The sequence below is a fragment of the Rattus norvegicus genome, chromosome 17 (genome assembly GCF_021556685.1).
Source record: "Rattus norvegicus strain SHRSP/BbbUtx chromosome 17, alternate assembly SHRSP_T2T, whole genome shotgun sequence".
In the NCBI taxonomy this organism is placed as follows: Eukaryota; Metazoa; Chordata; class Mammalia; order Rodentia; family Muridae; genus Rattus; species Rattus norvegicus.
In genome coordinates this window covers 58753249-58780473 of record NC_141550.1, presented here as the reverse complement: position 1 = coordinate 58780473, position 27225 = coordinate 58753249, and the positions used below count along the sequence as shown (strand labels likewise).

At 39.3% G+C, this 27225-nt stretch overlaps 1 protein-coding gene and 1 pseudogene across 6 annotated transcripts in view; both read right to left on the bottom strand.

Moving 5' to 3' along the window:
* Positions 1-27225, bottom strand: part of Zfp438 (zinc finger protein 438) — a 121882-nt gene that overhangs the window by 82825 nt on the left and 11832 nt on the right. Inside the window, exon 1 of one of the 6 annotated variants that reach the window (XM_087590702.1) lies at positions 21503-21742. The gene's annotated coding sequence lies outside the window, so the exon portion shown is untranslated. 6 annotated transcript variants of the gene reach the window in all.
* Hspa8-ps1 (heat shock protein family A (Hsp70) member 8, pseudogene 1) lies at positions 24139-25938 on the bottom strand (annotated as a pseudogene).

Below are 27225 nucleotides of genomic sequence, written 5' to 3'. Positions count from 1 at the left end.
GGGTTCCTTCTGGGACTGCAAAGCAGGGAGCATGGCCTATCTCACAGAGAAAGCGATTACTACTCTTGAAACAGGAGGTTGTTCGCCTACACAATCACCTGGGACAGACTTGGCCAGTGCAGGCAGGCCAGAAGGTTAAAGGAGCCTGGGAACATTTAACATCCTGAAGGAATTACAGCTCAGGAAGATCAGAGGGAGCTGCACAGGAAATGTGAACAGTAACCCTTTCATATCTTGAGCCTCTTCCTACTGCCTGTGATAAACGGAGTCCTACTCCCTGAACATGCACAAGCCAGGAGCACAAGCAGACAGGATAGAGGAGGAGGCATTTTACCCATACACATCAGAGCAGAGCATAAATCTGCAATGACTTCACGAAATGGTGCTGCTCTAGAAATCAGACATTGGCTTTTAATTCTAACTGCCACATATGTGCTGTAGCACTGCTTTTATCCAACAGAAATGAGAAGAGTGGATGGGAAGGGAGGAGGGAGAGCTGGCAGGCTCCTCACAAGTGGGGAAACATGGAACCTAAAACCTGACCAACAAAACAGGTTTCCACCCTGGCTGAGAGTTAAACATCTTGTTCCCAGTAAGTCTTTGGGGAAAGCATTCTTTCCATATTAATAATATGCTACAAATCAGACTTTTTTCATTTGTTCTCTCTCTTTTTGGGGGGGGATTTTTATTTACATTTTAAATTTTATCCCATTTCCTGTCCCCTCCCCCCTGCTTCTATGAGTTTGTTACCTCACTGACCCACCCACTGCCTCCCACCTCCCCGCCCTGACAATCCCCTACACTAGAGCTTCCAGCCTCAACAAGACCAAGGGCCTCTCTTCCCATTGATGCCCTACAAGGCCATCCTCTGCTGCATAAGTGGAAGGAGCCAAAGGTCCATTCCTGTGTTCTCTTGGGATGGTGATTTAGTCCCTGGGAACTCTGGGGGGTCTGGTTGGTTGATATTGTTGTTCGTCCTATGGGGTTGCAAACCCCTTCAGCTCCTTCAGTCCTTTCTCTAATTCCTCCAGTGGACATCCCTTCTTAGTTAAATGGTTGGCTGCAAGCATCTACCTCTGTATTTCTAATGCTCTGACAGTGCCTCTCAGGAGACAGCCCTATCAGGTTCCTATCACCATGAACTTCTTGATATCTGCAATATTGTCAGGGTTGAGTGGATGAATATGAGATGGATCCCCAGGTGGTGCAATCTCTGGATGGCTTTTTCTTAAGTCTCTGATATTTACTCCCTCAAGTGTTTTTGTTCTCCCTTCTAAGAAGATCTGAAGAGTCCACACTTTGGTCATCCTTCTTCTTGAGCTTCATGTGGTCTGTGAATTGTAACTTGGGTATGCCCAGCTTTTGGGGTAAAATCCACTTATCAGTGAGTACATACCATCTGGGTTGCTTTGTGATTGGGTTACTTCACTCAGGATGATATTCTCTAGTTCCATCCATTTGCCTATGAGTTTCATGAAGCCATTGTTTTTGATAGCTGAGTAGTACTCCATTGTGTAGATGTACCACATTTTCTGTATCCATTCCAATATTGAAGGGCATCTAGGTTCTTTCCAGCTTCTGGCTATTATAAATAAGGCTGCTATGAACATAGTGGAGCATGTGTCTTTGTTGTATATTGCAACATCTTTTGGGTATATGCCCTGAAGTGGTATAGCTGGGTCTTCAGATAGTACAATGTCCAATTTTCTGAGGAACCTCCAGACTGATTTCCAAAGTGGTTGTACCAGCTTGCAATTCCACCAACAATGGAGGAGTGTTCCTCTTTCTCCACATCCTCACCAGCATCTGTTGTCACCTGAATTTTTGATCTTAGCCATTCTGACTGGAGTGAGGGAATCTCAGACTTGTTTTGATTTGCATTTCCCTTATGACTAAGGATGTTGAACATTTCTTTTAGGTGCTTCTCAGCCATTTCAAATATTCCTTAGCTGAGAATTCTTTGTTTAGCTCTGTAGACTATTTTTAAAAGGGTTATTTGATTCTTTGGAGTCTATCTTCTTGAGTTCTTTGTATATATTGAACATTTGCCCTCTATCAGATGTAAGATTTGTAAAGATCTTTTCCCAATCTGTTGATTCCCATTATGTCCTAATGACAGTGTTCTTTGCCTTACAGAAGCGTTGTAATTTTATGAAGTCTCATTTGTCCATTCTTGACCTTAGAGCATAAGTCGTCGGTGTTCTGTTCAAGAAATTTTCTCCAGTGCCCATGTGTTCGAGGCTCTTCCCCACTTTCTCTTCTACTAGTTTCAGTGTATCTGGTTTTATATGGAGGTCCAAGATCCACTTGGACTTGAGCTTTGTACTAGGCAATAAGAATGATCAATTTGTATTCTTCTATAGGCAAAGCAAAGCACCAAGGAGCATTGCAACAACTAGCCAGAACAGTGAGAGTAAAATCAAAAGTTTTTCCATGGCAAAGTACCTTTTGCAAGGCCCACAGAAGTTTTCCTTATATCCATATTTTTTCACACAATGAGATTCAAAGTGGCAAGTGAGATGGAGATGCAGGCTTCTTGGGTACTTTTAACAACTGCTCATTTCTTTAGTATGGGCTCTCAGACATGTGATGCCCAGAGCATCACAAAGGGGTTTGTCATTTCCCAGGGTGCTGATCCTTAGAATGTGGGCCCTGAGCTGTACACATGCAATCTGAGAAAGCTCTGTCTGTTCTCCAGATGTTCTCACCACCACTTTTGCCCATGTGCTCATCTATTATCACAAACCCTCCTGCCATTCTTGACTATTAACTAGAGATTTTAGAACAAGTTAATAACTATAGCCAAAAGAAGGCAGAAACAAGACAATTGGACTTTTCCAGCGTTCTATCACAACAGATTTACTAACATTATTCAATAGATAGTACTTGTTTTAAATCTTAAAGAGTAACATCAAGAGGCTGTTCAGTAGAACTTACACACTTTCTCCTACTGTTGAGTGTGAATGGTCCTAACCATCAGCCAGAAGAAACTCTCATATAAAATGACATTCATTAAAAGACACAACTATGCCTCTTTTTCTTTTCTGAAGATAATAGAACCATACAGTAACTTTTTTGCATATCAAAACATGAAAGCAAGCAGGTCCAGTCTTCTCATGGGGCTCTCAGCAGCAGAGGCACTTCAGAAGGCCTTGTCAGGTTAGGGCAATGGCAAGCAAGAATGGCACCAGCTACTGGCACTGTTGCACAGCACTTAGTAATGATCCATGTAATCTCAACCTGGTCACTCATGAGGTGAACATTACTATCACACGGTTAACACAGCTTAACAAGACAATTTCAAAATCTGTTGTTGGTTAAACAGCAGAGAGGGGTTAGACATTTCTGACAACTAGCCCACTCACTAAATATTCTTATCATGGAATGTTGAAATAACCTCAACCAAACTACCACAAACCAGTTACATATAAGCACATTTCCTGCTTAGCCTTCCTAATATCATTCCCTCCCACCAGTTCCTGTAACAGTTCTGAGTTCCCACTGCTGGCCCTCCTCACACCAGTGTAACTAAGGCCCACAATGAAAGGCACCTTTGAAAAACAAATTTCCTTCAAACTGGCCTTACATGTCCTACAACTGTATAATCACAGGCAGAGACTTCTAAGCTATCATCTGCTGAGGAAACGTCCAGGGCTGTACTTCTCCCTAGATAGAGCAAGGCATGCTGCCCCCTCATCCCTGAATCCCATCCTTCTTATCTCCAGCCTCTGGCCAGCGTACACTGGGCTCCATGGACCTGACAAAGGCCATAGGACACAAGGAACAACAGGAAGCTCTCTTCCTACCAACTTCATGGTCTTACATAGCCAGGCTGGCCTAGCATTCAGTATACAGTGTACAGTATACAGTATACAGTATACAGTATACAGTATACAGGCAAGGATGATCCTCCTGCCTCCATACCCAGTGTGTGGGAATTATAGAGGTAGCAGTTGTATTCCACCATGCTCAGTTTGTGACATGCTGGGGACTAAACCCAGGGCTTCGTAGATGCTAGCCAAGTTACTTTATACACTCCAATGTCTCCTCAGTCTTCCAAGACACCTTTGCTTTGCTCTTCAGTTTTCTCTAATTAGCAGGTTCTATTATGAAACCCTGTGGGAGATATCTGTAGAAAGTGGTTGCTAGTAACTGAACTAGAACAGGACTGACATTGAGGCTCTGAGTCTTCTGTGTTCAAGGACTGGGTCTAATCCACTAGATGTCCCCTATCACCACTTCACTGTAGGCATTTAATAGATGCTTCTTAAATAAGTCTGAGCTTTTCTTCTACAAAAACGCCATAACACACTATGTCCTATGCGATGAATGGAATGTGTTCCCTTAAAAGGAACACAGTGAAATCTTAACTTCTAATATGACTCACACAAGGGGAGGCAGTTAAGCCAGAAGAGTGGGCTTTGTGAATGGAGTCAGTACATTTATAAAGGTGACTTTAGAGAGTATCCGCACCTTTTATCATGTAAGGAACACAACAAAGAAATACAACAAAAAACACAACAGAGAAACATGTAGCAGAGGATGACCTTGTCTGTCATCAGTAGGAGGGGAGGCCCTTGGTCCTGTGGAGGTTTGATGCCCCAGAGTAGCCAGATGCTGGAGCAGCAGGGCAGGAGAGGGTGGATGGGTGGGAGAGCACCCTCATAAAGGCAAAGAGGAGGGAGGAGAGGGTGGATGGGAGATGGGGGGCGGGGTTGTGGAGTGGTAACCAGGAAATGGGATGTCATTTGAGATGTAAACGAATGGAATGAGTAATAAAAACGAAAAAATTTCAAAAAAAGGCAGTCTTTTAAACAACAACAATAACAACAACAACAAAACTCTAAATGTTTCAGACTAAAGGTACAAAGCTTCAGGCATTACTATGGCAATATAAAAAGTGGAATTTTACCATATCTCAAGGTTTTTAATGCAGATTATGAGACTAAACTCTATGAAAAATGCTAACTATCCTACCCTAATACATAGGGACCACACAAGAGATGCCAAATGCTACTAGTGATATCAAGAGTAGGAAAATCAAAACGGAATAAATGGTCATATTAAAATAAAGCATCAATTGATGTGGTCTGGTTTCCTATAACCATTTATGTAAAACTAAAATTTTAGTTTGGTGTGTTTAGTTTAGTTTAGTTTAGATGTGTGGTGGTGGTGGTGGTGGTGGTGGTGGTGGTGGTGGTGGTGGTGGGGTGTGTGTGTGTGTGTGTGTGTGTGTGTGTGTGTGTGTGTGTGTGTTTATGCACGCATGCACACACGTGCCTGGGCCTGTTCGCACATATGCATGTATACAAATATTTATATGGTTTGGAAAGATAAACGGCAAAATGATCTCTGGGAAGATGGAAGGGTCGTGGTCAAAGAAAACTTTGGTTTATCCTAGAATGCTTTGTTGATTTCATTATTAGTCTCAGTTTTACCTTTTAAAAAAATATATTTGTGGTTGATAGATCTCAGTTTCTAAAACTCCACTGTCTTTTTGAGTAGTGCCACTCACAGTTATACACAATGCTCTCAGGGATGTTTTTAATGGCCTCCCAAATGCTGTATTAACAATATCCACCTATACCAAAAGGTCCATTCCTACAATTTTATGAAGTTTTAAATCCACTGAACACAAATGTGATCAAGGAAGAGGGAGGGTTTCAAAGCCCAGGAAAACATGATTCAAAATAGTTCTATATAAAAAGATTACCTTTTCCCTTTCAATTGTATATATGTTTACATTTAATAAGCTATACACAGAAAGTTAAATCTTTGATTCTTTATAAAAATGCCAAAGGATATCCACTTAAAACCATCCTAACAATTTTAATATCTTGAAGGCTGCTGTGATGAAAACCCTCTTCTAGGCTCTTCCTAACTTCTCAGTCTGACTATATCATAATGGTATCGGTGCAGCTTTTTAAAATTCTAACTGTCCTCCTAGTTCCAGGCCATAACTGACTTTTTCATCCCATTCCTTTTTCCTTCAGATTATCTGGATTTGGGCTCATAAAGTGGGGACAAAGGAGGTCACCACAGCACATTCCCCAAGAGCAGCCAGTAGTGAGTCTCCTTCAGCTCCGGCATAAGGTATAAACCACATGCTCTGCCAGATGGGCCTAGCCTGAACCAATCAATTTACATATCTACTGTATAATTAAGGGCTTCTCATATAAAAAAGACACTAGGATTTCATCAGAAAATGGCTAGAAAATGCAGCCTTTGCCTTGTATAGGGAGATATTGGACTGGATAGGAAATTCACACACAAAAAGAATGTGGGCATGGGAAGTTAGGTTCAATAATCTTTTTAGATGCATTTAAAATACAAGAAGAGCCTTTCTGTGGAATAGTGAAAAATCAAGTTGCTCAAAAGGCATCATCATTTAATTTCAAAAATAAATTCTGGATGTAATCTGTGGGCAGCGCAGGGCAGCTCGGTCATCGTGAACATCACCTATGCCTTCAGTTTTCAGAAAATGGACAGTACAAGCATCAATAATCCCTTCTCCCAAACGTTAAACTATAAACCTGATGAATAGCAAGTAGCTCCCTCAGAAAAGCATCAAATACTGGTTCCTCCAGCCGCTGACTTCTTTCACTCTATGAGGCTCAGTCACAATGTCTTACAGAATTAGGAGATATAGGTACATGAGGCTGATGGGTTCTAAGAACACAGCAAAGCTACCTGTATCATTCACTCGTCTTACTCGCCCTGCTCTACCTATTGGCTCACCTCTGCCTGGAGAGCACCCTATAGTCCCATCAAATAGCACAGTGCCTAACTCAGAGCTAACTCACAAACCTGACTGATACATACCAGACACTTGCTATTTACCCGTATGACTCAAGTTCCCTAGATAGAGACATTCTTAGTATAGCCCTCCAAATGCAAATAGACATTAAAGCATACCATATATATCTGTTAACCTAAGTTCAGACCTAATGTTTTTGTATTTATTCCTGACATACTTTGTTTATTAAGACAAGACAGCTCCTGAAACCTTCGCACAGCTACTCTAGAAAGACAGGGAGATAAAATGATTCCATCGTGTTTGTTCTCAATGTGATGACTAAAGAGGGAGGATACCCAACACCATCTGCATAGCCTTTTTTCTGTGCTGCCCTGGACAGGCATTCTTGATAGCTCTTCCTTCATGACACAGCCAGAACAAAGACTTTCTTCAAAAAGAATCATCCTGTGTCTGCTGTGGTTGGGGTTTTCATTCACCCAGCACTATGTCAGCCCCTTAACTACTGTGATATTTTTATCACTTGGAAGTTCTGCCAAGCCTATACTTGACTTTTGAAGAAATCAATGCAGACAGCATCCTCTCACTGACTCTATGAAACAATCTCAGGACAAGATGCTTTCCCAGCACTCAGGAGTTTATCGAGAAGGAAACTGTCCAGTAGGACCTGCAGTCTGTCTAATTATTACCACCAGGGGTCCATCTCCCAATGTCCTCCATCCTAATCTACATCCCATCCCAGTGGAAAAGACAAATGCCTGGAATCCACATAAGCATCCTTTCTCATGTGCTCAGGGAAAGAGAACCTGTTAACATTCCTCTGAGTCATTCTCATCTCAGATCATTTGAAGGTATTATGATGGGGAAGATCAGTTGCAGAAGGCATACTTAACTGGTATAAGGTCAGAGCATAACTAGAAGACTCACAGGGTTCGTCCTGTAATGTCCTTATACAAAACAGCAAATGAGTTCTTCCTCTTGACTTCACAGATTCTTAGGCAACTTCTTCCCTTACTAGATCTAGTTGGAGACCTGGGGGAGGGGCGGGGGAGAATAAATGATTTGCTAGGGAGAAAAGTGAACAAAGCTTTCTGGTTTCCACCTGTGCCTGGAGCTAACCCTGTAACCAGATCCCTCTGTACCCAGATCCTGCTGAGAGAAAGCTGGTCTCCAGGAGAGTTGACACACCTGAGAGCACGGGTAAGACCACCACTTCTGCTCAGAGGGATGAGCCTGGAGCCCTCAGGATTCAGGAAACTAGGAGCAGTTTGGGACAGGAACCTTCCAATTTCTGCCTGCATCTGGAACTATCCATGTGCCACAGCTCTCTGTACACAGATCCCACTGGGAGAAAGCCAGTCACCAGGAGGGCTGACACACAGGCTTATAGGAGGGTCAAGCCACTGTCAGAGACAGCAAGAACACCAGCTAACACCAGAGGTAAGCAGATGGCAAGAGGCAAGGGCAAGAACTAAGCAATAGAAACTAAGGGCACTCATCAGATCCCAGTTCCCAACCACATTAACCCCAGGATACCCCAACACAACAGAAAAGCAATATTTTGATTTAAAATCACAAATAAGAGGAAAACACACAGCTCTGAGTACTTCTGAAAAGAAACTGGATAGAGCATACACTAGCAGCTTGATAGCACATCTAAAAGCTCTAGAACAAACAAATGCACCCAAAAGGAATTGAAAACAGGAAATAATCAAACTCAGGGATGAAATCAACCAAGTAGAAAAAAAAAGAACTATACAAAGACTCAACAAAAAGAGGAGTTGGTTCTTGGAGAAAACCAACAAGATAGATAAAGACTTTGCCAGAATAACCAGAGGGCACAGAAAGAGTATCCAAATTAACAAAATCAGAAATGAAAGGGAAACAGAATAACAGAAACTGAGGATATTAAAAAAAAATCAGACCCTACTACAAAAGCCTATATTCAACAAAACTGGAAAATCTGGATGAAATGGACAATTTCGTAGACAGATACCAGGTACCAAAGTTAAATCAGGATCAGATAGACCATCTAAACAGTCCCATAACTCCTAAATAAATAGAAGCAGTCATTAAAAGTCTCCCAAGCAAAAAAAGCCCAGGACCAGATAGGTTTAGTGGTGAATTCTACCAGACCTTTACAGAAGACCTAATATCAGTACTGTCCAAACTATTCCATAAAATAGAGACAGAAAGAACACTATACAATTTGTTCTATGAAGCCATAATTACACTTATACCTAAGCCCCAAGACATAACAAAGGAATAGAACTTCAGACCCATTTCCCTTATGAATATCGATATCAAATACTCAATAAGATTCTTGCAAACCAAATTCAAGAACACATCAATCCATCACAATTTGGTAGGCTTCATCCCAGGAATGCAGGGATGGTTCAATATATGGAAATCCATTAACATAATCCACAATATAAAGAAACTCAAAGAAAAAACACCACATGATCATCTCATTAGATGCTAAGAAAGCATTAGACATAATTCAACACCCATTCATGATAAAAGTCTTGGAAAGATCAGGAATTCAAGGCCCATACTTAAACATAGTAAAAGCAATATACAGCAAACCAGTAGCCAACATCAAGCTAAATGGAGAGATACTTGAAGCAATCCCACTAAAACCAGGGATTACACAAGGCTGCCCACTCTCTCCCTACTTATTCAATATAGTACTTGAAGTCCTAGCTAGAGTAATCAGACAACAAAAGGAGATCAAGGGGGATATAAACTGGAAAGTAAGAAGTCAAAATATCACTATTTGCAGATAATATAATAGAATACCTAAGTGACCCCAAAAATTCCACCAGAGAACCCCTAAACTTGATAAAGAACTTCAGCAAAGTGGCTGTATATAAAATTAACTCAACAAATCAGTAGCCTTCCTCTACTCCAAGGATAAACAGGCTGAGAAAGAAATTAGGGAAATGACACCCTTCATAATAGTCACAAATAATATAAAATACCTTGGGGTGACTCTAACCAAGCAAGTAAAAGATCTGTATGACAAGAACTTCAAGCCTCTGAAGAAAGAAATTGAAAATGATCTCAGAAAATGGAAAGATCTCCCAAGCTCATAGATTGGCAGAATTAATATAGTAAAAATGGCCATCTTGCCAGAAGCAATCTACAGATTCAATGCAATCCCCGTCAAAAATTCCAATTAAATTCTTCATAGAGTTAAAAAAGAGCAATTTGCAACTTCATTTGGAATAACTTAAAAACCCCAGGATAGCCAAAACTATCCTCAACAATAAAAGTATTTTGAGGGATCACCATATCTAACCTCCAGCTGTATTACAGAGTAATTGTGATAAAAACAACTGTATGGTGTTGGTAGAGAGACAGGCAGGTAGATCGGTGGAATAGAATTGAAGACCCAGAAATGAATCCACACACCTACAGTCACTTGATGTTTTAAAATTGAGCCAAAACCATCCAATGGAACAAAGACAGCATTTTCAACAAATGGTGCTGGTTGATCTTGCATTCAACATGTAGAAGCATCCAAATCTATCCATTCTTATTGCCTGTACAAAGTTCAAGTCCAAGTGGATTAAGGACCTCCAGTGGATAAAACCAGATACACTGAAACTAGTAGAAGAGAAAGTGGGGAAGAGCCTCGAACACATGGGCACTGGAGAAAATTTCCTCAACAGAACACCAATGGCTTATACTCTAAGATCAAGAATGGATAAATGGGACTTTATAAAATTGCAACACTTCTGTATGGCAAAGGACACTGTCATTAGGACACAATAGGAATCAACAGATTGGGAAAAGATCTTTACCAATCTTACATGTGATAGAGGACAAATGTTCAATATGTACAAAGAACTCAAGAAGATAGACTCCAGAGAATCAAATAACCCTTTTTAAAAATAGTCTACATAGCTAAATAAAGAATTCTCAACTGAGGAATATCAAATGGCTGAGAAGCATCTAAAGAATTGTTCAACATCCTTACTCATCAGGGAAATACAAATCAAAACAACTCTGAGATTCCACCTCACTCCAGTCAGAATGGCTAAGATCAAAAACACAGGTGAGAACAGAGGCTGGCAGGAATGTGGAGAAAGAGGAACACTCCTCCATTGTTGGTGGGATTGCAAGGTGGTACAACTACTCTGGAAATCAGTCTGGAGGTTCCTCAGAAAATTGGACATTGTACTACATGAGGACCCAGCTATACCTCTCTTGGGCATATACCCAAAAGATGCCCCAACATATAAAAAAGACACGTGCTCCACTATGTTCATAGCAGCCTTATTTATAATAGCCAGAAGCTGGAAAGAACCCAGTTGTCCCTCAAAAGAGGAAATACAGAAAATGTGGTACATCTACACAATGGCGTACTACTCAGCTATTAAAAACAATGACTTCATGAAATTCATAGGCAAATGGGTGGAACTAGAAAATACCATCCTGAGTGAGGTAACCAAATTACAGAAAAAAAGCATACATGGTATGCATTCACTGCTAAGTGGGCATTGGCTCAAAAGCTCAGAATACCCAAGATACAACCCACAGACCACATGAAGCTCAAAAAGAAGGACAACCAAAGTGCAGATGTTTTAGTCCTCCTTGGAAGGAGGAACAAAAATATTCATAGGGAGAAATACGGAGACAAAGTTTGGAGCAGAGACTGAAGAAAAGACCATCTAGAGACTGTCCCACTTGGGGTTCCAGCCCATATATATACAGCCACCAAACCCAGATAATGGCTGATGCCAAGAAGTGTGTGCTGACAGGAGCTTTATATAGTTGTCTCCTAAGAGACTCCGCCAGAGCATGACAAATACAGAGGCAAATACTTGCAGCCAACCATTGAACTGAGAACAGGATCCCCATTGGAGGAGTTAAAAAAAAAGATTGAAGGAGCTGAAGGGATTTGCAACCCCAGAAGAACAACAGTACCACCAACCAGAGCTCCCTGGGACTAAACCACCATCCAAAGAGTACACATGGACAGATCCACAGCTCCAGCTGCGTATGTAGCCGAGGATGGCCTTGTTGAGCACCAATGGGAGAAGCCCTTGTTCCTGCCAAGTCTCGATGCTGCAGTGTAGGGGAATGTCACGGCGGGGAGGAGGGAAGGAGTGGGTGGGTGGGGGAACACCCTCATAGAAGAAGGGGGAGTGGGAATGTGATGGGGGTTTATGGATGGGAAACTGGGAAAGGAGATAACATTTGAAATGTAAATTAAAAAATCCAAAAAAAAAAAAAGTGAACAAAGCCAAGTCGATCTCTTCCATAGACATGGCTTTCCAAATGCCACACCAAACTGGGTCTCTTGCCACTTGCCTTATCCTGACCAGGCATCCTGGTGGGGCTGTTCCCATATTTCCTTCCGTCTTACATTTTGGTTTTCTGGTCACAGAATTATCTCCTACAAAAGATGAATAATTCAAGCCTCCTATCTGGAAATGATTTAGTACTGTTACCATTAGTAGCTGCGTACACACTTCATCTTTTGCCACCCACTCCAAGACAAGGGCCTCTCCTCCTCTAAATGGTTTCCCAATTGTTCTGAAAAAATCCAAGAAAGCCTGTTTAAGCACCTTGTGACACACAGAGAAAGCAATGTTGTCCACTTGCCAAGGTCACATGACTAGGTAGATACATAACTAGGATCAGAGTACATCCAAGATTCAAAGCAGTAAGGACCGTTCCACTGAGCAAACACCAGTGAAAATCCCAGTGCTGAGCACAGTGCTGTCTCCTAGTCACAGGCAGAAACCCCCCCCAGAGAACAAGCCCACAGGCTGACCTAGTAACTGTTACTGCTTCACATACAATTAACACTCCCATTACTCCAACAAACCCAAATACATCCACACTTAACACTTTGCTCTAGAAGATCGCAACTGCAAAATTTAAATTTCAGTTATTTTCCTATTTACTTTCCTAGTCTGATGAGGAAAGAAATGGTCTGAGGGTGGGCAACAAAAAGGAAAGCAGTGATCTTTTGAAGGGGCAGATCAAGAAGATACTGAGGACAAATGAAGTGGAAACATACATTTTTAGAAAACTTTCTTAAAGCTCATTTTGACATCTATCTGAAAAGAAATCAACTTATTTAAGGCTGTGGCAACATTAGGGTTTCATAATCTTTATGCCCACAGAAAAAGTAATGAAAATAAATTAAAAATTACAATTTAGTAACACTCTAAGATTAAAATCTCAGATCATATCAAAGATGGAGAAGGAAGTAGCTCACTGGAGCACTTGGCAGAACTGACAGGGTAATAAGTACCTGGTCTCCTTTCACTCATTCTTATTTTTAGTGCTAGGCATAGATACGGCCCAAGGCCTCAGACATGCTAAGGACAATCCCAATCTCACATGATTCCTGACTTAAATTTAAAACTTTAAACTGCATTAAGCAAAGATAAAACTTTAAAAAAATCCTCAAAGACAATGGAAACAGAGTTTTAGGAAGTTGTTTTCCTTTGTGTTTGGTGGGTTCTGTTGTCTGAGTGAACTATGCAGACAAGAACCCACAGTAAAGTAAGAGGCTGTGTGAACCCTTGGAATTGGAGTGAGAACTCCCTAACATGGCTGCTGGGAACCAACCCAAAGTCCTCCACAAGAACAGCAAGTCTCCCCAGCCCTGGAAACCTGGACGTAAGTATTCTTGCTGGCATACTGACATTTACCTGTACTTATCACACCAGAAAGACTGAGTGTGAGTCCACCCTTGCTTATACAAGACCCTGTCTGTGTTCAGTATTACATGCAGCAGGCCACGAACCCAAAAAGACATGAGAATAGGAGAGCAATTTGTTAGGGAGTAGAGGTTTGATGGGAAGGGGGGTTGGAATTAAAAATAATGAGGAAGAGTGTTAAAGAGAAAAAATAAAAACAAAAGTCTGTCCAACACTTTGTTTCTTATTTGTGTAATTAGCAACTTTCAACTTTAGTCCCTACTGAACCAGCAACTGGCTTATATAATTAAGAGAGAATATCAGCCAGTGTTTTTAAGAACACTGAAAACAGGTAACAGGTAAATTTTCTGTAGAGCTGCTGGAACTGAAAAATGTTAATAATTTTAATAGCTACATGCTACATCTACTAGAATATGCAAGCTCACTATTAAAAATGGAAAATTTTCAGATAATTAAAGTAAAATAATATTCTCCAAACCACCACTCAATGGATAACATCGACCAGGATCTGAGTGGTCAGTATAAACGCCAATGGTACAAGTTAGAGGTATACTGGCTATAGTGAGAGTACGGAGTGAAATAAGAATGAACTTGGCTGCTTAACTAGAAATATCTGCTAGAGAAGAGCAGTCATCAAGGCAGAGAGACTGACAGTGAGGGTTGTGGCTCTGAAACAGGTATGGTGAGTGGCTACGGGTGCATTCTGAAAAGGTTAGGAACTGTTTAACACAGCCATAGCATCATGACTCCTAAGGAATGCCCAAGTATGCATGGCTGTATCTGACCTGTCAAATGTGCACTCATGCCATTCCATGTATCCTAATTTCTGCACCCAAGTCCAAGCTGACTAGGAGCTTCCTGAGGTGTCACAATGACAGAGGCACACAGTAAGCAGTCTGCAGAGCTATTTTAGAAGTTCATGGCATATGATCAGTGAGCAAGTATTTGGCAATCAGTGGAGCCAAGAACAAATAACATGTTGAGATATCGTAGGATGAGCCCAATCAAGTCTGGAACAAGAAACAATAGAACTTACCCAGGCTGGGCACCCCAAGAAAATCTGCTCTAGGTCCCTCAATGTGAGCAACCACTCGCTTAAGAAAGGGTGAAGTTATTTGAAGTTTGCCATGTATCAGCATATGCCAGAAGCTACATCAGCACAGATAAAATTGTGGCTAATACACAGAGGGCCCTTGTTTTTACTACCTGAAGTCTCAAGGACAGTCTTGAGGATAGCCTGACACCTGTCGCTCTTCCAGCATGATCTGTGAAGGGGGCGTCAATCTATCTCAGAGCTGTGGTGAGATAAAATAAAATAATAGACATAGCAGCCTGGTAACATGAAATACAGTAGCTATTCTCATTTATACTTTGATGGCTACAAAATGACAATCATCTGAGTGGAGGTGAGCAAGTCCCCAAAGCACCATTTTAATGTTCTTTGGTTGGCTTGGTTTTGTGAACTATTATATAATCAATGAAATTTAGAGTTGGCCTGAACAAAACAAACAAACAAGCAAGCCCTCCGTTTTTTCCTGAACTTTTACAAGAAGACTAAATCATGTTTTACAGTCAAGAAATAAAGTTGTAAATTCTATTAACATAAGATGAGTAATAACAGTTATGACTATCAAAATATAGTCTATCTGTATCAGATATAGACTATCAAGCAAAAAAAGAAAACTGCCAAAACCTGAAAATTACTCTGGGCCTTTTATCTTAAATAATTATATCCTTTAAGTATAATATATTTCCATTTCACTTTATGAAATTTAGCTAAATCATTACAGCTGGCAACAAAACCAGGAAACCGTTTACATGACCAGCATGGCTACTTTATGCTGAGTAATGACAATAGCTTTGGCAAATTACAGAGTGCTATTCTTACAGCCTTTGAAAAGTTACATGATACAATTTTGGAAACTGAGGATTTCCACTACTTGGCAGCAATCAATTCTAATTATTTTAGTTACATTCGGAACTATTTGGAGCCATTTTCAAGGCCTGCTTGCATTGAAAGGAAATATAAGGGAAAGCCGAAAACAATACCAAACAAAACAAAACACTCACAGGATCTCCCCTTTAAGGAATCAAAAAGGAAATGCTCATGGACATCACTATAATGTGCAAAAGACAAAACTACTTCCTATAGCTGGAAAATCCCCTAGGACCACATACTTCCTGGTTTATTTATTTCATGAAGTCTAAAGTTTTAAAGTGATTGATAAATTTTCTTCAAACCATTACAAACAAAAGGGACTTGTAAACCGTTTCTAAAAACCAATAAACTTTGACATTGTTGCTTTAAATAAACTTACTTGCAAAATTTACAGTTAGTTTCTGTACACATTTTTCCTAAAGATAATCAAGATACACTTCTGAAAAGCAGAATTACAGCTGATATGTTACTATGTACTAAAGTACAAGCTCAGTTCCTACCTATTCTCCACCAGCATCCATTTCTGTGCAGCCTCAGGTGCCCTGTCACATTAGTGATTTTCTTCAAATGCTCTAAGTTTTGCTATATGCCTCACTTCTGTCTAGTAACAATATATTGATTATAGTTATTATATAAAATTAAACCTAAATTTTCCTGGAGAATACAATTACTGAGTAATAGGGAAAATTACAAAAAAAAATTCATGTGTTTCTACTAATGCTTTTTCTGAGATTTCTCTTTTCAGCAAACAAATCATTGGAGAAAAGTATGTCACACTGCATATTTTGTCAAGAATAGCAAATCATATTAGTATATAATATATAATGCCAAATTACTTAATGTCCCAGGAATATCTAGCTCTTTAAGAACATGTAGTCACCTACCTATTTTCTGAGGGTCTTATTCTCATCAGATATATAGTAAATCTTTAAATTAATTCTGTAGTAGGATATAAAGTTAAATTATGCTCATCTGGTAATCTACTTTTATCAAGTAGATATAAAACTACTTTTGTTTTTGACTTTCACTTTTAATTACTGTATGATATTTAAAATAAAAACAGCTAATTTAAGAGAAATGATTGGCTGCTTATTACTAATTCAATCTTTACCTTGAAAGGAATAGAATATAAAAAAATGTTCCAGAAAAAAATGTCACAATGAATAAAACTGGCAAAGCAGAAGGCTTCACATTCCTTTCCATGTGTGTAACACTGAGAACTACTAACAGACATAAACACACAATCACACTGAGGGCAGAGCCTTTCCGTGGGAAACAGTAATTTGGTGCTCAGTGTTGGTACTATCTGATTTTACCATGACAGGGTTCTGCTAAGTGTCCCAGATTAGTCTCAAACTTTCATTCCTCCTGCCTTGGTCTCCCAGTGCTGGTATTACATGTGTGTAATATACCACAAACAGACTCGGAAAGTTTCTGAAAATTTACATGCCCGATAGTAATTGAATGCGTTAGTTTACTAAGATGGTCTAACTTACGTTCATCTGCTGAGTGTCCCACCTAGTGTAGCACGTACACTAAACTTTTTATTTTGCAATGAGTTTTTTATATACTTGCACTAAAATTAGCCAGGACTTATTTACACACTTTTAGGATCTGCCACGACTCCATAGCATGTGTGAGACTCAGTCCTCAACATGCAGTTAATATGAAAACACATTAGCGTAGCCCAATCTCTACAACTGACATCTCCTTCTCAGACAGTACTCAACGCTCTTGCAGTATTAAGTGACTGAATGCCCAATGCTGCTGTCCTGCTTTATGCTAGTTTGAAAAAAACCATCATGTCACAGAAGCAGAGAATGTGCTTTACACAATACTCAATAAAGTGTAACAATCTAGATCAGGTAAGTTCTAAAAGAATCTCCTCGAGTTTAATTTAAACCATCTTATTCACACAGTCCAAGTGCAGTGATGTGGCTTGGCTGGCTCTGCGAGGTCCAAGAAACTCACAGTTCCATGATGGCAGCTTTTAATCAGTGTCAAGAGATGTGTCAACAGAAAAATCAGTTAATTCCTAGAATGGTTTGACTGTTTAATTCATGAAATCAAAGAAATCTTCCAGAAGTTCACGCTGTAAGCATGAAATACTCATTTCCTGTGTTTGCTTACTAACATGCAGTTGAAACCAGTTTCAACAACAAAGATAAAAACTACACTCAGTTTGTACTAGTCACAAGGAGTCAAGCTTTAGAAAGCTATCATGAACTGTGAATTAATGATTCACTAGTGATTTTAGAGCAGCAGTTCTCTGCATGGGTCATGGCTCCTTTGGGGGTCGCATATCAAATATTCGCACTACATTATGAATTGTAACAGTGGCAAAAATATACCAATATAGAAATATAGTAATGAAACCAATTTATAGTTGGGGGTTACCACAACACAAGAAACTCTATTAAAAGGCTACACTCTTAGGAAGGTTGAGAACCACTGGCCTAGAAGGTACATTGGGAGGCTTTGTCACCTTTCAACAGCTGATCAAACAAATTACTGCTGTCCTTAAATTTTTATTTCTATACGCCTTATTTAATATAATCAACAAAACTATAACATAAGACTGAATGAAGCCTGCCTAGAAGATGTGCTTTCTCGGTTAGGGCACACCATAGCCTTCTTCCACTTAGGAACACTATACAACACTATTCTATATCCAAAAGTCACTTTAACAGAGAAACCACTAACACACTTCAAATACAGAAACACAGCACTGAGTAAAGCACAAATCAGCACTAGTTTACAGTACCAGAGGAGGTGTGTGCTCTACATAGCAAGCCATACAAAACCCAAACTGTGCTTTTAAAAGGATTTCAGAGTTATAAATGATTTTTAATAATATAAAAGTTCATAAAGTAAAATCTGTTAATAATAAAATCAGCTGCCTTCAACTTTGTGGTAATAGCAGAACAAACACAAATAGCACAGCATCACAATAAAAACAATGTTCTGATTAAATTAAACTATTACAGAGCAGGAACAAATGCAGACTTTGTTATGGTTCATAAATAGCTCACAATTTGTAATATAAATTGTAATACACCACCACCAGTCAAAATGGAGGCAAACGTATGTTACAACAGCTTTCTCAGAAGTGTGTCAACCCAATCAAAGCTTATATACAGGCGTCAATGCTGAAGTAGTCCTTTTGCTATGAGGTTTCATCCCAGCAGCGCTTGCTTTTGTTTCACTACAACTGAGTGTGGAAGGTATGTATGCAAGCATGTGAATGTTTCCTCTTGACAAGCTTTTTGTTTTTTCCACTGACCCTAAATTCGGTTAGAATGGCTCCATTTTGGTTAGAATGGCTGTTAGGTGAGCTCTCAGGATCCTTTGTCTCCTTCCTGCAACACTGAGGCCATGTTCTACAGGTACATGAGGCCACGTCTAGATTTCTATGAGACTATTAGGGATTTGAACTCAAGTCCTTGTTGTATAGCAAATGCTCTTATCTATTGGGATTTCCCCAGCCTTGAGTCTTTAAGAGCCACTTTACAAAATTATTAAGAGCAATGACAATTTCCAATAAGCACACAATCTAAATCTTGGTTTCATTAAGTCAGCTGAAAACATGGGTTAATGTTTAATCTCCCTCCAAGTCTTCAGCTGAAGTGCTAACTCCCACTCTAAGGGCCTCCCACTGTAAGTCCTCTGGGAGGAAAATGGAATTAGGTTACACACATAAGTGAGTCTATATTCACATTAATTTTCTCTCCCTGTCCCTTTCTTTCTCCCTCTCCATAAGATCAAGACCAAGTGTCTGCATCCAGAAAGGAATTCCCACACCATCCATCAATCAGCACCTTGACCCCACACCTGCATAGAGTGGCACACATTGTCTGTGGGTTTTGCTAGACAAAATTTGGGTTTTTAGAGAGAGTACATTTTTTATTTAAATAACTTGTTACTATGTAGTAGGATAAAATGAACATAAGAGTATCCACAAAACAGTAGCATGGAAATTTAGTAACATTTTCAAGACTTCTAAAAGAGATACAACTTCTGTTTTAAGTTTTGCTTTGTAAAAAAAAAAAATGTGTTGAATAAAAATATTCTCACAGAATAAAAATAATATCCATGAAGATATAGGCCTGAAATATTTACATGTTTAAGTGTTTTAAAAATCTAAATTTATTATAATGTCAGTTGTTAGAATCAACTTTTAATTTACCAGGTAGCTTAGTACATACAAATATAAAATCATATTTTAAATATTTAAATTCTGATTTACAGAAAAAGATAACTTTAAAATCAACAATTTCAAATTTAGTAACCATAAAATAAAATTTGGAAGCACTCAATTTTATGAAATAATAAAAAAATACAACCATATTTTGCATGCATTATTTCAATATATAAATACTAATATTTAAACTAACGATTTGGCCATGGTGATACATACCTATAATCCCAGCACTTGTGAGGCTGAGGTAAAAAGGTAAAATTTGAAGCCAGCCTAAGCTGCATACTGAGACTCTGTCTCAAAGAGAAATAGAAACTGAACGATACATGACAACTTTTACTGATAAATTCACTTATTTTTTTTTACTGTTAGGAAATTTCAACAAAATAGCTTTTATTTGGCTTTTATCAGTATTTATAGTACATTTATCAGTACTATTAGAATAAATTTCTTTTTAAATTACGATTTTTTTTAAAACTTTATTGTAAAAGAAAATCTTGGAAATAGCAAAAAACATCACACACCAAAATTAACCTGATTCAAAGATCATGTAACTTAATGAACTAACATACACTTAGAATAGGCATTCAAAGTGGAAATAAAATATTATACAGGGTTATTAATATTTATGACCAAAAACCAATTTTTAGTGAAGTAATAAAAATGTATAATATAGATTTCTTTCACTTATAATATAATACTAAAAATTATAATTAATTTTATTTATTTTTTTATATATACTCTCAATTTGAACAAAAAAATTAAGATGTTAACCTGTATATGATAGTTCATTTATCTGTGATTTAATGCTCAGATGCTGCAGAAGTGGACAAGGTTAATATTTACCATTCAATAACTTTAAATCACATAGATTACCCTCCACAGTATGGTGGACCTTATCCAGCCAGGGGAAGGCCTTACTAGAAAAGACTGGTGTTTTTTTTGAAGAAACTCTTTCTCAATACTGTAGCATATAAACCATGCCTCTGGATTTCTAGTTTGCCAGCTCATCCTACAATCATATGAGCTACCCCAACTCCTGCATATTTTTTCCTATCAATCTGTTTATCCCTTTGCTAGTTCTCCCAATTCACATACAAGGGAACCAGTTCATCATCAATACAACAAAGGGAGAAAAAGGTCAAGAATTTGTCCTACTTCTGTAAACTGTATCACTGGGTAACCAGACAGTAGACACGGGAAAATGTCTATATTCCAACTGATAAATGAGAAAGTGAAAGAATTAAAGAATCAAATGAATGAATGAATAGAGTAAGCACAGACATCAGCTAAGATCATAGGATGCCAGACCAGAAAACTCCATGCCATTTAGCTTCCTGTCAGGCATTCTCAGGCTTCCCTGCCTCAGACTGCATATATCAGAATTTAGTCATGGGTTTCTGTAACGTGCAATGTAACAAGTCCACCAAGTGATTCAGATCTGCCATGCTTCACAAACTTCTGCACAGTATAGGTAATAGCAGAGCCTCAGTGTGCTTCTGGGGACAGCTGCCAATTTGACCTACAAAGTTAAAGAAAATATAACGGTGTGTACCACAAATATGGAAACGTTGAAGCTGAGAATAGATTAAGGTTTGCCAAAGTCAAACTTTCCAGTTTCTTCAAACCACACAAACACTACAGAGAGAGATAGGACAGTAATCTAACAAACTGACTAAATGAGACAAAATTTATCAATTCCTTTTAAATGTGCAAAAATAGAAGTCTAGATTCCGTAACGAGAAGTGCACAGAATCTCCAATAAACAATTTAACTAGGAAAATGCATTCAAAGCAATCAAAGTCTTGAACATTTTTATACATACAACAAATATATAAATATTCATTCAAGAAAATCCACAAAGTCTCAGCAAGAGCTAGTGAGTGACATCTGAACCACAACCTGCTCCCTCCTGACTTCTCCCTTACTTCCAGATGTGACCTATGAAATAACTCCAGAAACTCCATGCAGGCTCAGTCCTTGTCCCCTCAGCACTGCATGCAGCTGCCTCCTGGGAAGTCAAAGCGCTGGTGCTCTCTCCCCAGTCCTTTACTGCCAACTCCAGTCTGAACAGGCTCTGCTGAAACAGGCTCTTCTCCAGTAGTGAAACTCCAGTAGTGAAGCTGCATACCAGGTGCAGAGAGGACCCAGGAATTTAGCACTCCTGGCCCATCCTGATTCCACGCCCAGATAGGCAAGGCAAGAATGTTCTTGCTCTCAACAGTCCTGAGAAAGCAGAGCTGTCACTTTGGGAGAAGCGAAGCAGTACCTTTGCCCCAGTTCTTACACAATGGTACAAGCATGGTTCTCACCAGGAAGAGAAGCAAACTGGAGCAAACAGGCCTCCAGGACAAAGAGCTTAAAGGCAGAAGGAAAACCACCACACAGAAATTCAAATCGCAAAAAAAGAAATGCCATGAAAAGTAACTGTGTGCAAGATTAAAAATTATTTTCAAATTACATGCTTCTTCCCTTTTTTCTCTCAAAGTATAATTCAATAAAACAGGAAGTTTGCAGCTGTGCTGGTGAGCTACCAACCTTTGATACTGTGTATTTCCTGTTAAGAGTGGACAATGGTGGCAACTCCCATACATCCATGAAGTGCAGAAAGACTAATACAACTATCTACATTTACATATTCTCCTTTCTTCCAGTTCCTTCTAAGGGTGGATTATATAAAATATGTTATGATGATGTACTTTTGAGTTTCTCACAAATAGAGATTTAATATACAAGAGTAGCACAAATACAGAAGGTAAAATGGAGTTACAAAGGCAGGGAGGACATTCTATTTTGCTTAAGTTTGGTAGAAATCAAAGACTTTTCAAGGCACAGAGAAAGTCGGCAAGTCCTCTGTGTCTACTGTGTCGTCATTTTCAACCAACTTAGAGTTGAAAATATTTGGGAAAGAGCTGAGCTGTGCTAAACACGTGCAGACTGTTTTTTCCTTATCATTCCCTAAACAATCCAACAGAACAGAATGTCTATTCATGCAGCACTTACATGTATGAAGCCTACAAATGATAAGTACACAGAATGGTAGACATACGTGATGTGTATATGTTGCTGTTTTCTACAACAAACTGGAGCATCTATGGGTTTTGGTATATCCAGAGGGTCCCAGAATAAATCCCCAACTAAGCAATGACAGGAGAAACAAACAAAGCAAACAAAAAAATCAACAAACAAAACAAAAAAAAGCATCCAAAAATTTAAAATATTATCGATTAAATAAAATATCACAGGAATCAAAGTGCTACACTAAAAGATACTAATTTCAAGAGAAAATGGTAACATTTAAAAAAAAAAAGAAAAGAAATGAGCCCTCAAGAACACAAATCGTAAAACTATGGCCAATAACACCCATGAACCTTCAGTGTACAAGAAATACTCTGTGCCATATCCAAAACAACCCTTACTAACTTAAAGAGAGTAAAATCATGCAGTATATGAACCTAGTGAACTGCAAATGAAAATTACTATAAGAAATAATTTGCAGGAATAAATATGCAAATATTTTACCAATAAGAAAAAAAAATAAAACAACAGATTTCTAAATAACCAATGGGTTAAAGAGAAATCATAAAGAGAATCAGAAAATGCCTTAAGAATAAAACCTAATGTGCAACATTTCAAAACAGACACATCTGAAATACTGCTAAAGAGAGAAATACAAAGACAACAACTGCAGCTATAATAAAAACCCAATTTTTTAAAAAAGGAAGCTTCCAAGTCAATAACCTCATCTTATACTTGAGAAAAGTTTAGAAAGAGTAAATTATCCCTAAATAAACAGGAAAAGGAAATAAGACAGGGTAAGTAAGGTATAAGCAAATTAAACAGAAACTACAAAGAGGAAAATCAACAAAGGAAAAAACTGTCAAAAGGATTAGCATTCTGGTGATTGGTGATCACAGATTATAACAGGCAGGAAGATTTATGAAAAAATAAATGACAAAGATCAGCTGGACAGAGACCTCAGCTATAAAAGTATGCACAGCTAACAGGGGACCTTAGTTTGGTTCCCAGCATCCACATCAGGCAGCTTCTAACTCCAGCTCTAGGAGAATTTACAAGTCTAGGCACCTATATTCACATGCACATACCCACCCACCACGTACACAAAATTAAACCTAAAATCTTTTTTAAAAAAAGAAAGAAAAGACAGAAGAACAAACAGACAAAGAGAATAGGATCTTCAAGAGGCCAAAAGAAGTTAAGAACTCAAGGAGGAAATTTGTTGTCCTTAAAAAATACCAGAACAACAGGCTCCTAAATCCTGATCACCCTGGGTCAGGTGAGAAAGCATGAATCTTTACTAATCTAAGTCAAACACAGAACTTTATACTCCTTGCCTCTTAAAAAATGACATGAGAATCAATTCTGGTCAGTGAAGAAGTCAAGCCTTCTAGGAAGCCTTTGAAAGTTCCCTCCCCACTTAAAAGAAAAGAAAAGAGACACTTTCTTGTCTTAGAATCTTTTTTTTGCCAATTTAAATAGTTTTATTATTCCATGTTACTTGTTTTGGGTCCCTGTGGAACAATACTATACCCTCTACTTTGACTTACTCCACCTCTTCAATGGTGGGGCCTGAAGAAGCACCACCAGATGGAGGTGCTCCTCCACCAGGGAAGCCACCAGGCATTCCTCCAGGCATGCCACCAGCACTCTGGTACAGCTTGGTCATGATAGGGTTGCAGACTTTCTCAGCTCTTTCTGCTGATGCTCAAATTCCTCCTTCTCTGCAGTCTGGTTCTTATCCAGCCAACTGATGATTTCATTGCACTTGTCAGGAATCTTCGGTTTGTCCTCATCATTGATCTTGCCTTAAAGCTTCTCATCTTCAACAGTTGCTTTCATGTTGAAAGCACAAGACTCCACTGAGTTCTTGGAGGAAACCTTATCTCTCTGCTTCTCATCCTCAGCTTTGTACTTCTTAGCCTCTTGGACCATGCCCTCAATATCCTCCTTACTCAAGTGGACCTTGTCATTGGTGACGGTGATCTTGTTCTCCTTTCCTGTGCTCTTCTCTACAACAGAAACATTGAGGATGCCATTGGCATCAATGTCAAAAGTAACCTCAATCCGAGGAGCCCCACGGGGTGCTGGAGGTATTCCTGTGAGCTAACTTTCAAGCAGATTGTTGTCCTTGGTCATGGCCCTTTCACCTTCATACACCTGGATGAGTACACCTGGCTGGTTGTCAGAGTGGGTGGTGAATGTCTGTGTCTACTTGATGGGAATGGTGGTATTGCACTTGATGAGGACAGTCATGACTCCACCAGCAGTTTCATTCCCAAGGGAAAGAGGAGTGACATCCAAGAGCAACAAATCCTGAACATTCTCAGATTTGTCTCCAGATAGAATGGCTGCCTGGACAACGCACCATAGGCAACAGCTTCATCTGGGTTAATACTCTTATTCAGTTCTTTTCCATTGAAGAAGTCTTGCAGAAGTTTCTGGATCTTGGGGAATGGAGGTGTAGAAGTCAATTCCCTCATAGAGAGAATCAATCTCAATACTGGCCTGGGTGCTGGAGGAGAAGGTATGCTTGGCCCGCTTACAGGCAGTGCGGAGACACCTGACAGCTCTCTTGTTCTCACTGATGTCCTTCTTGTGCTTTCATTTAAACTCAGCAGTGAAATGGTTGACCATTCGGTTGTCAAAGTCTTCTCCACCCAAGTGGGTATCTCCAGCTGTTGATTTGACTTCAAAACTTCCATCCTCGATAGTGAGGATTGACACATCAAAAGTGCCACCTCCCAAGTCAGAAATCAGCACATTCCTTTCAGCTCTGACCTTCTTGTCTAAACCATAGGCAGCAGCAGCAGTTGGCTCATTCATAATTCTGAGTACACTGAGGCCAGCAACAGTTCCAGCATCTTTTGTTGCCTGCCGCTGAGAGTCGCTGAAGTAAGCTGGCACTGTGACCACGGACGGCATTGTTAACAGTCTTTCCAAGGTAAGCTTCTGCAATTTCCTTCATCTTTGTCAGAACCGTTGAGGACACTTCCTCAGGGTAGAGACTTTTTGTCTCCCCTTTGTATTCAACTTGGACCTTGGGCCTGCCTGCATCATTCACCACTATGAAGGGCCAGTGCTTCATGTCAGACTGAACAACAGCATCATCGAACCTACGTCCGATCAGATGTTTGGTATCAAAAACTATGTTGGTGGGGTTCATTGCAACCTGATTCTTGGCCACATCCCCAATTAATCATTCTGTGTTGGTGAAAGTAACATAGTTTGGTGTGGTGCGGTTACCCTGGTCATTGGCAATTATTTCCACCTTTCCATGCTGGAAGACACCCACACAGAAGTAGGTGGTGCCAAGATCAATGCCAACTGCAGGTCCCTTAGACATGGTTGTTTGAGTGTAGGCCCAGCTGTGCTGAAGATGAGACCCCGAGAGCTGGCTGGCTCCGCATTCAATGAGAGTTCTTGTTTTATATTCTTGGGGGCTTTTATACAAAGATAAAATACCTACAGCTAAAACTGTAGATCAAGAGGTCTAAGGACTAAAGGCCACTCCCCCAAGGTTGTGGAAAAGAGAACTGGTATAATCATAGGTATATGAAGCAAATATAAACAGATACTACAGTTAGACTATCAAACATACTCGCTCTAATTTCATTTCTGTTGCTGTGATTACACCTTGGTAAAGGTAAATTAGAGGAAGGATTTATCAGATTTAAAATTTCACCTTAAAGTCCATTATTTAGGGGACATCAAGGCCAGAATTCAAGAAACTGATCGCATCACACCCATAGTAAAGAGTAAAAAGAATAAATATACTCTTGCTTGCTTATGCTCAGCTAGCCTTCCTTACTCTTAAATAGTTCAGAACTCAGCTTAGGGCATTGTGCTGCCTAGAGTCACCTGAGTGTATTAACAACACACACACACACACACACACACACACACACACACACACACACACACACACTATACCTGTAGACAAATCCGATCTAAATAACTGCTCATAGGTTGTGGGAAGATTAACCATTACAATGTACCAACTGTCAGCTTGACACACGAATACATCACTTTTAAACTATAACCTTTCATTCCTGGTCCCCAGGGTCTCATGTTTATCCCGTAATGGAAAATACAATACATGTTAAAAGTCCACAAAGTCGTTAAAAATCCTAACACTTTAGAAGTCTCTTGACAGTGAGCTCCTGTAAAATAAAATCACATACATAGATAGTCTTATTCCAAAAAGGAAAAAAAAATCATTGAGAGGGTTACATGCAGACCAGGTTAGCCTCAAAAATCAGTTTGTAGCTGAAGGTAATCTTGTACATCTGATTCTCTTGCTTCTCTCCTCCGAATGCTGAGATTGTAAGCCATACCACCATGCCCCATCTATGCCATGCTGGGGATCATTTAGCCATGCTACACAAACCCTCTACCAACTGAGCTACATCACAGTTACTGAACTCAGGTACTCTGTTTTAAAGCTCATAGTCTAAACTTTTACTGTTTACTTTCTATATTCCAATGACTTTAACAGTGAAGACATACCAATATTTTACCTCTTAGAACAATTTCCATGTTGTTCAGACTTTTCTAGTTTACTGACAGGATCTTTAACTTTGAAGAGCATTTTGAAAGCCATATAATTTATTAAAATACTTCTGTGTTTTCT